The sequence below is a fragment of the Humulus lupulus genome, chromosome 6 (genome assembly GCF_963169125.1).
Source record: "Humulus lupulus chromosome 6, drHumLupu1.1, whole genome shotgun sequence".
NCBI classification, from domain to species: domain Eukaryota; kingdom Viridiplantae; phylum Streptophyta; class Magnoliopsida; order Rosales; family Cannabaceae; genus Humulus; species Humulus lupulus.
This window is the reverse complement of record NC_084798.1, coordinates 215,185,579-215,196,486: the sequence shown is the minus strand read 5'-3', so window position 1 is coordinate 215,196,486 and position 10,908 is coordinate 215,185,579. Positions and strand designations below refer to the sequence as shown.

The window sequence follows — 10,908 nt, the reverse complement described above, 5'->3', positions numbered from 1 at the left end:
CTTATCTCGAAATATGGGTGTAACACTAAGATATGCATAATTTTTACTTTGAGTTTAGTGATTTTTAATCTTATTCTATGAAAATGTTAGGTTTATTAGGGTAGACATGTAAGAAGATATACTGACAAAAGAGATTATCGAAATAAAATAACATGTTTTTCTTGTGGAGAGATAGGACATGTTCCTACTAGTTGCAGAAAGAAAAATAATAATTTTAGTAGAGAAGCAATGTTAGTAAAACAATTTAATATGGATTTCCTTAATGTTGACGATGATATGTCTGATACAAAAAATATTTATATTATGGAAGAAATAGACCTAGATCAAATTATAGAAGGACAAAATAATAGTTCATGTAATATCCAACATTTTCATTATACATTTTTTTATTAGAAATCAGAGTTGTAATACATAAAATGTACAAGTTTACAAATTTAAGAAATATTAATGGAAAAATAGTGTTTAAAATATCATTTTGTGTTTTTAATGAGATTAAAGAGAGAGAAACTTGAGTAGTCAAGTATTGGACCCAAATGTTATATAATTTTAATTGGGGATTTTTATAAAATTAAGAAAATTTTGCTAAAGGGCTTATTTGAAAAGAATTTTAGTATTTTGGGTCCATGTGTAATTTTAAAAAAATAATAATAAATAAATAAAATAAAATAAAAGGCTTCAGCCTTTCTTTTTACCCAAGCCTCTCTCTCTCTCTTTCTCCTCTGCGTGCTACTGTTGCCGACGACGCAGGAGTACTTTCCGGCCACCACTTTTAGCAACGCGTCGGACCGTTGGATTCAGAGGCCTCCGAACTATCGATCGCGCAGGAATCTAGAGCTCACTCGCTGATTAAAAGCCTCAACCACTCGATTTAAGTTCGGCCACCCCGCGACTTCAAAGTTGCGATTCGGCCACCTCGGGCATCCGTTTGCCGATCCGTCACCACCATCGTGTTCCTCGTGTTGTGGGCTTCAAAACCCAATAACTTGTTCCTACATCTACCATATTTGGGTGGTGGTCCCACCACGAGCCACCGCGATCCACCGTAGACCGACGGTCGAAACTTAGTGTTCGAGGTTCCGAAGTACGTTTTGAGTCTCAGAAAATCATCGTTTGACTTGTTGTGGAATCCAATCATTGTGGTATAAATTCTTTGACCTATATTGTTATTGATTAGAGTAATTGTTATTATGTGTATTTATAATACATAATTATATATTCTTGATATATTGAATATTTTATGTAATTATACTGGCTATCTGGGATTATATATATTTATTTCTTATACAGGTTTTGATTTTGGGATTTTCCATTTTATAGCCATTGTGCTGCCCAATTTTCTAGAAAATATTAAATATTAAATAAATTATAAAAATACATATTTAATTGATTTTCTATTAATATGGAAATTATTATGATTAAGTAATTTTAATTATTATTGTTATTATTTTGTTAAGTAAATCAAAAATATAGTTTCATATATATATATATATATGAAAAGTGTGAATTATAGTAAATTTATTATTTAACAATTATTATTATGTATTAATATTTTTGTTAATATTTGAATATTAAAATAATATCAAATATTAGTTTCTTATAGTTATTGATATTTGTAAGACCAGTGAATTTTGGAGAAAGTATATTTATTATATAACTGGAATTGATATTATGACTAGTTAATAATAATATAAATATTTATATTTATATGATTATCATTATATCGATTATTACAATTTTATGTTAAAAATATGATTTCTTTTATAAAATGACTATTTGAATATATACATTCATATATGTATTGTTATTGAAGTATTTTGTTATTAATATTGAAATAAGTTTATTTATAGACGATAATTATTGTTGTTGTTATTATTATCATAAGAGTACATTATCTTATGAGCAAGGTTTAAAGCATGGTTTTATATGAAGATTTATTTGCATTAGGATGATAATAATTATTATTATCATTTATAATAGTTTCTAGTATTGTTAATATACACTATCAATAGTGTATATTTACGATTTTGATAGAATTTAATAAATGATGTGCCTTGAATAGGATTTGTATGGATTTGATTCATTGACTCTTGATGAGCAATTTTAAAATAAGCTAAGGACCTAAGGTAAGTGAATCTCACATTTTGTGCTTAAGTGTAAGATACATGACTACATTGATTGTGTATATCTGATGAGTTAAGTATGGAATGATGATGATGCATATGATAAGTATGTGAAGAATGATTGTGTGAATATCATAATGGTGTTGTGTGATATGTAATTGAGGAATTTTGTGATATGTGAAAGCTGTCTTACTTGGTTAAGATTGATATGAATTATGTGCAAGTATGTGTTCTTATGTTGATGAATATGTGGATTTCTTTTATGTTAATGATTTTGTTATATGTTATGATATATGAAGCATTTAAGTTTTTAGGCTGGAAACCTTAGACCTGAGCCATAGCTCTACGTTAAGTTATAACAACGCCACCAACCCAAAGCTTCATGTATTATGAATAAAGATGTTTTGAGTTATATGAGATGTGATACAATGCCTTGATTGAATACCATCAAACATGAATCATGAACATGAACATTGGCATTTCAGCATCTACATGTATGCATGGCATGTACAGTATGTGATACATTATTATGTGATATAAGACCATGCATAAGAATATGAGAAAAGTTATGAAATGCCTTGAAAAGTCTTATGTAAAGATTAAACATTTTAATGACAGAAGGCTTAAGCAAAGTGATAATAAGATGTTAAAAATGGTGCCACTGTTTCGATGAAGCAATTAAGTAAGTGAAATGAAGAACACGGAGGTCTATAAGACTTATAGTGGCTGCCCACTAGTGTGGGCTAGGTCAGAGTTGACCATTCAGATATGCTTGCCATGTTTCCGTCACTACACCAAATACCCATTACCATAACACATGATTATAATAGATTTTAAAAAGAGTTATGGTAAATGAAAAAAATTTCAGGCGGCAACTTAAAATAAGGTACCGCCAAAATAACTTAGCTCTTTTTACTCAACTTTTTTTTTGCTGAACTTTTTTCAACCCGTGTACCCATTTCCCCTAATACCCATTTCCTCAACCATTCTTCGGTCTTCCCTTTCCGCTCAGTCCCTTCAATCTTCAATGTTCTTCGTCTTTCCATTCCTGGTCCGTGCGTGGTGGTCTATCTCTCTCGGTTTCCCGTAGACTCGGTCTCTCTCTCGGTCTCTCGGTTTCAGTTCGTGGTCCGTTCGTAGCTTGCTCTTGCAAGTCAGCCCTCTTGCAGGTCAGCCCTCTTGCATGTCTTCCCGTAGCTTGTTTTGTTTTTGTTATTGCAATGTGGGTTTTGTGTAGATTGTTGCTCTGTTTTATCGGACATTTGTTTCTAATCTGCATTTCTTCTGCATTTCTAATCTGCATTTCTTCAGTCTTGCCTAACCCGTAGCTTGCTCTTGTAGGTCAGCCCTCTCTTTGTACCAAGTTCTCCTTTGCTCTATCAATGGAGGAGCCTCTTCTATTCTGAGAAATACCTCAAACCCACCAGCTGTTTCACTCATTCTCAGGTACACAAATTAGGCACCTTTACTGTTTTCATGTTTCTTTTGCTTAATTAACTTCTTTTATGTTTTTTTTTTTACTTTGTTCACATTTTTCTTTGGTGTTGTAAATCTTGTATATGATAGAATACAATCTTACTTGAATGGAAAAAGAAAATTGCACTCTTGTAAATGAATCAGGTGGTCTCAGAATTTAGTAGGGTGTCGTACTTGCTTTGCTATATGATGACTGATCATATGATGGTATTCTTAAATTAGGTTTTTCTTGTTTGACCTTTTTAAATCTGGTCTAGATGAAAAATGGTCTCTTTTCATTTCCAGATCCTAATAAAATATTAAGATGTGATCGAACAATTCAGTCTTTTGCTAAAACAGGGGAAGGTTTATGCTTAAAGTATGTATTAAATCTGTGTTGGTACATGAACCTCATAAATGTATACATGATATGTGATGAGATCTCTGTGTGTACATGGTACAGCCTGTGTGTATTAAAAACTAACAGTTGTCCAATTCTTTAAAAATGATTTAACTAATTAGGTTTCTGTTTTTGTTTGGCTCTTTGAGCTTGGTTTGTAATCTTGCTGGTTTGTTCAATATATTCATTTTTTCCATAAAAAAAAAAAAGAAAATGGGTGGTTAAAAGAAGACATTACACTGTAAAATAAGCAGACAGACAAGCTCTGAAATAATTTGGTACCAAATAAATATAAAAGCTCCTCCTAGTTATGTTAAAAAGATAGTATTCTAATTATTTAACATAATAAATTTATTGTTTAGCTAAAGTACATGTAAATTAATACAGTAGGAAATCGCTTACAGTAGGAAACATGCATTTAGTATACTGTTTCATACTGAAGTCACTGAACCATGAATGGCTCATATCATTGATGTTTCATTTCATTTCCATGTATAAATGAGAATACAACTCTTCTTTTTCCTGTGCTTATATCAGTGTTTGGTTGTTCTACTAAAAGTTCTCTGTCATTGTTAATTATAAAGTTCCATAATTTTGATAATGATTGTAAAACTAGTCTCAAAAACAATAAAAAATGGATATAAATCTTTTGCAAAGTAAAAGAGAAATCACATCTGTAAAAACGAGCTTGTGTGAGACTAAATATGCTGATATGTATGTTGAGTCTACTTTGCTAAAGTTTATTTTAAGATTTTGGTACCAATATCAACTTTGACGAAGTGGGTGAGTTCAAATAATAAAAAAATGCAGGGGTCAAAACATGAGATTCTCAATGGTGTGCGAGTTATTAATACATCTTCTAATCAGTTTTTTCTAAGGCTTATTGGTAGCAGTAATAACACTCCCATGAAATATTTATATTTTCTTTATAAAGTTCTTTTAAAGATAGTGTTGTGATATTGGGTTTAGTAGGGAATTTTATTCCATGTAAGTAAATGTCTTTGGTATGTGGTGATGGCTGCACGGCTGTCTTATTTGGTAATGAAATTCTAATTCATTAATTGAACCATTTTTAGATAAGAATTATTTGTTCTTATCTCATGTAATTGTTATTAATTTTAGACTATTTCAGTAAAAAAAAATATATAGTAATAACACTCCCATGAAATGTTGCAGAGCCTAATTTCCTCATTAAACTTGGATTCTCGCAGGTAAAACCACAATGATAAAACTTGAATACTAATAAAACAGTCCCAACATGGACAAATTACTCATCTAGTTAATTTTCATAACAATGATCAAAGTTACATATGAAAAAACGTGGAAAACCACAAGGTTTCTTTTTTAAAAGAAGGATTAATAAAGAAATAATATAAGATAAAACCACTGTTGTTACATTTATTTGATATTCCAACTTTTATTTTTGGTTGTTTGAGCTTGCTTGCCATGTTGTTTAGTTTGTTAGTTTATCATACATGCTTGTTTAATATCTATTGACAAATTTTAATTTTGTATTAATCTTTTAAGTATTGATTATATTCTTCAGGTTGGGGATCGAATTGGCAAGGAGCATTGCAAAGGTAATTTGCAAGAGGTACGGAATTTGTTCTTTTAACTCTTATTATTAATATCTTTAAAATGTTAGAGGAGTTTGAATATCTTAAATATTCATCCATAGAGAAGTAGGTTCTGAGATTAAAATTGTGTGCTGCGATGATAACGGAAGGTTGAAAACTTGTGTGTATTAGAGAAGTAGGTTCTGGAAAATTTGTTTGTGTGCTGCGGTGATATAAGGAAGAAAACTTATTGTGTGTTGTTTGAATTTTTTGACTTGGTATTGATAGATGGTTAGGTAAGCTTTTATATGTATAGATTAGATTTTTCATTATATGTATAGATTAAATTTTTCATTTAGTCATATTGTTTTCATTATTTCCATATGTATAGATTAGATTTAATTGCCACAACCCAAGCTAAAATCTTGTCTTTGATCCAAACTCAATTAGTTAGTGGCTACCATTTTAGAATCTGATTATTAAATTAAAAACAACACTAGAATCTCTTGAAAGCTTAATGAAACTAAAGTCCTAGAAATTAGTAATAGATTTAGACCAATAAATCTTTAGTGGGACTAAGAATCATGGTACTAGAAAATCAAAAGTAACTGCTATAACATAAAAGGAAAAAGAAAAAGAAAAGAAAAAAAATTGTTTGGTGAAAAGTTCACTTTCTCTCCTCAGCATCAGTTTGATGATTATGACTCAGATAGCTAGCTGATCCTTTATGGAAATGAGTTCAGTTCTGAATCTTCTGATCAGTGCAGAGCCTAATGGGTTTGAAGCTCATAAAGTCCCCACTCATAAATTTATTTGCCTAAAAAAGATTTCAAATCAAACAAATATTATTAGCTCTTCATTTCTTCTGTGCACTCAAGGCTTTAGTTGAACCAAATTTAATAGTTTTGAATGAATGAATTACTAGTAGTTTATAAAAATTCACCATAAGTAAGGCTCAAGAATCAAGATGCACCTTATGTATTTGTTGTGATGTGGTGCTGCCCATATCAGTGGCTCATATATCATAAACCCATTGACAAAAATTTCTTAGCTTGGTCCCATCCCATGGTTCTGTTCAACCTTAGATCACACATGGTCACTGTCACCATAATAATCCCATATTGGCATCTAACATCATAAAACATATAGAAACATGCTAGAGTTGCATTTTTGGACTTAACACCTTTCTACTCCTGTTTTGTACAAAAACTCATTAATTAATTCTTTGCCCAATTTCAAGAGAGCTCATGCAAAAGCATTGAGAAATAAATTGAATAAAACATGTAGCTGTAGGGTCACCACGCAAAGGATCTTCAATTTCATCATCATTCTCAATCAAACTCTCAATATTCTCACATTGAGTGTCATCAAATGGAAGCATTCAAAAGCATATTTAGAGATTTTGAAAGCCACGCTAGAATTAATTTCCATTAAAAAAGTTAAAAGAGGAAACCTTGAAGTTGAACAAGACCAATGTACATCTCAACGACCAAAATCTATTAAAAGAAAAAATCCCCAACTCAAATTCACAAGTGAGGGAAGGAAAGAAAAAATAAGTGTATAGACAAAAGAAAAAAAGAAAAAGAGAAAGAGAAAAACTAGAGCTTTACCAAAAGTATAGATGGATAAACAAGAAGATTGTGAGTGAAGTAGTACTCACAATCTTCTTCATGAAAATAACTGAAGTTAAAAAAATAATCTACTATTATTATTCTTCATGAAAGTGAACCTTTTAAACAGTAGGGAGCGCTAAAATGTATTCGATAAACAACCAGCCAAGAAGAAACAAAGAGAGAGACTATGAACCATACTTGAAACTCGTTTAATCATAACTTGCAAGCTAGCTTCTCAAGTCCCATCCTTAATTTTCTGAAATTAGAAAGATTATACAGAAACAATTAGAAGAAAGTAACTATACTTAACTTTCTTTGATAATATTTTCTCTAATTAATCCACTAGACAACTACATACAACTATATTAAAGCATTAGATCATATATAAATATTTATGATTACAGTTATTATATTAAAACTACATAATCATGCTATTTTAGATCAACATTTCTTCAGTAACATTAAGACCTTCCATGATTCTGTCATGCCTGAAAGATCTCTGCATAAGAATTTAAAATGTCAACACATCAACCAAATAATACCAGCATAAATCTACAATACAGTGCTGGTATCAAAGAATTATATATCATGTCATTCCAACTTACAGCCAATCTTGTCGTCTTGTGGAGCATTGGGATGGAAAAAATTTAGTGATCTTACAAAGTCACCGAAATCAATGTATCCCTTTCGATTGACATCAAACATATAAAAAATCTGCAAGCAAAATCACTCAGATATCAGCATGAATATCTAAAAGGGAAATTTCATAACATCCTACTCAAGACACATGTTATTCAAACAATTGCAAGCAATAAACTGTATCTCTTTCCAACAAATCCATTGCTTAAACGCCATCTGACATATAATCCATACACAAATCTCATTTTGCAAATAGGCAACAAGCAACAGGTTTAAATATACAATACAGTACTGTACCCGATTTGCAAAGAGATTTTCTTTCTTCCTGTTTTTGAAAAGAGCCAACTGGAACTCTTCCTGCATATGCAACAAAAGCATCCAATTATAATTGACATCTGCGAATGTTGTTCAGTACTTAGCCAAGTGTCTAACATTTTAATTAAAAATCTAAAATTAACATAAAAAACAACAGAATTCAACTGCGTTAAATTTTTAATATAAAAACTCAACTAAGTTCAACTTTATCCATAATCTTATAAACAATCATGAAACAGTGTCATCACCAATTGACAGAGCAAGAATATATGTCAAACACAGTAGATTGCCTTGTTTTTTTGTTTGGAATGGCATGCAACGGTTAAGGTCTGAAGCTTTATTAGACAAGTGGAATACAATACCATAGACATTTCTTCACAAATAATTTGATTCAACCAGCAATTTAGCCTACAAAAACTCTGTATTGTTACTCAAACTAAAACCTTTTACATGCTTAAAAGATCATTAAAGGGTCCATAAGATCCATAAAAAAAAACGTTAGAAACAAATGAATCATCTTAAGTTAATAACTGAAGCTAACAAATATACCAATGGCAACCATTCTTCATGAAAATAACTGAAGCTAAAAAAATAACCGACTATTATTATTATTATTTTTTGATTAAGAAAAAGGTAATTTATTTATCAAACACACTGATTACAACCAGAAAACAAACAGAGCAAACACAGCTCACAAACACACTGAAAACAACCAGAAAAACAAACAGAGCAAACACAGCTCTCAATCAATACAGACTAGACAAGAATTGAGTCATTTGAATAGCTCTAGAAGTCCTAGCCTTAGATCGAAGCTTTAAGCCAAATAATCTAGCTGAAACAGAGGTTTTAATTAGACTAGTTACAATAGAGACCATAAAACAGCTGTTGTCAAAATGGCATCTGTTCCGAGTAAGCCATATGTAATAAACTGAAGCTGCTAGAGCTGTAATAGTGATCTGGTCTGTAATGTTCTTCCTGTCAGCCTCCAGCCAACTGCACCAGTCTGTAAAGATAGGAGGAATCAATCAAGTTTTCCATAGTATTGGACCTTTTTTAAATTTTCTCTTAAATAAAACAGTGAGTTACTAAAATATTACCCCTTTAATATCTAATTAATCTTAATAATCATTTGGTGTGCTAAAGTAAATTTTACCATTACCAATATAAATTTGTAGCTTTCTTAGTTAAATACTTAGAAAAGTCCTCGTATGTTTCTCTAAGTATAAACTTTATAAGTCCTAAGTTATAACTGGATTAGTTTGAAAATTATAATTGGAAAACTACATCTCCAAAAATTCTCAAACTTCACAGAATTAACCTTGGCTATATCAAGCAGTTTCTTGTAAAATTTTACACAAAAATAATTATTTTTACTTAGTGACATTTATTTTCAAAAATCTTACTTTAAGGCTGTCTAGGAATAGGTCAATCTTTTTAACAAATTTTGAGACTTTATAAAATCTATTTGGTTTATTAATCTGGTCCAAAATTTTTTAGGACCATAATAGGCTGTGTAAAAAACACTCACACCAAAAATAAAATCATTTTAGGCATTTTTACTTGGTAAAACGGATACTCACAGTTGTCGCTAAAATTAAACTCAGTCTGTAGAAAAATTGAACACATCTGTTGAATATGAATCTAATAATTTGGATACAAGCTAGAGTAGAACAAAGTAGATGATATGTTAGCTCAATTGGCTGAAGGTCCAAGTCGTGGTGTCACTTCCTACAAAGGGTACATGATTAATGGAATTCGATTCCATAAAAAAGGAGCTGAAAAAACAACTCAAAACAGCGGTGTATACTTGGAAGCACATGACAGTGGGCAATTGAAAGATAAAGAAGAGTATTTTGGTGTTATCAAGGATATAATTATGCTTGATTATCGTACTTTTAAGGTGCCATTGTTTTGGTGCGATTGGGCGAATATTCGAATGGGTGTTAAGAAGTCGGAGTTCTATACGCTTGTAAATTTTAATATAGGACAAGCTCAATCCATTAGGGATCCATTTGTATTAGCTTCACAAGTGAAAAAAGCTTTTTATGCAAGGGTGAATGAGTCAAGTAATTGGTATATAGCTTTCAAAGATTCAAATAGAGGGTGTTTTGGACTTGAATCCAATGAAGAAAATTGAGTTTCCTGTTGTCTCTTATGTACTTTGAATGAAACAAATCTCCTTACACTTTTTGTATGTAATTTTCGTGTATTATTACTCTTTTGTTGAATGAAACAAATGTGGTTTTATTACTCTCTACGGTGAACTTTATGATTTTATTTTAATTTGAATGAAATAATTCTGGTTTTAAGGTTTTGGTGTATGTTTATTACTCGTTGGTGATCCACATTTCTGATTTGTATACTATGTTATCTTTCATTTTATATTGCAGGAATTTGAACTTGAAAAATGAGTACATTACGAAGATCTCCAAAAAAACACCTTCGTCCAGGTGCTTTATGCAATCTTGTAGTCAAAAAGCGAAAAGCATCATTGAAGATTCAAGATGATTGTGACGATATGTTGTTTGGAAGCCCTGTTTTAAAGAAAAAGAGTGCTCTTCGTAGGTTTTCTACACCTGTTAGAGTTGTAATTGATTCACCACCTGCTCTTAGTACTAGAGCAGCAACTCATCGTATGGTCTATGATACAGAGTTAGATCCAAATGATGATGTGGAAGACATGGAGATGTCACTTGGAAGTTCAAAAACTAAACGATCTCTTAATTATGAAGTAGATAAGGTAGTTGATAGTGTTTGTGAAAAAGGAGTAAGGGAGGAACATGAAGAGTCAGCTGGTGAGGAAAGGGTTG

General features: G+C 31.1%; 1 long non-coding RNA gene across 1 annotated transcript; it reads left to right on the top strand.

Moving 5' to 3' along the window:
* Positions 1-3,048: 3,048 nt before the first annotated feature.
* Positions 3,049-5,963, top strand: LOC133784493 (uncharacterized). The gene is made up of 3 exons (XR_009871369.1): positions 3,049-3,289; positions 3,462-3,566; positions 5,522-5,963. It is a non-coding gene; the product is annotated as an uncharacterized LOC133784493 (long non-coding RNA).
* The last annotated feature ends 4,945 nt before the right edge of the window (positions 5,964-10,908 follow it).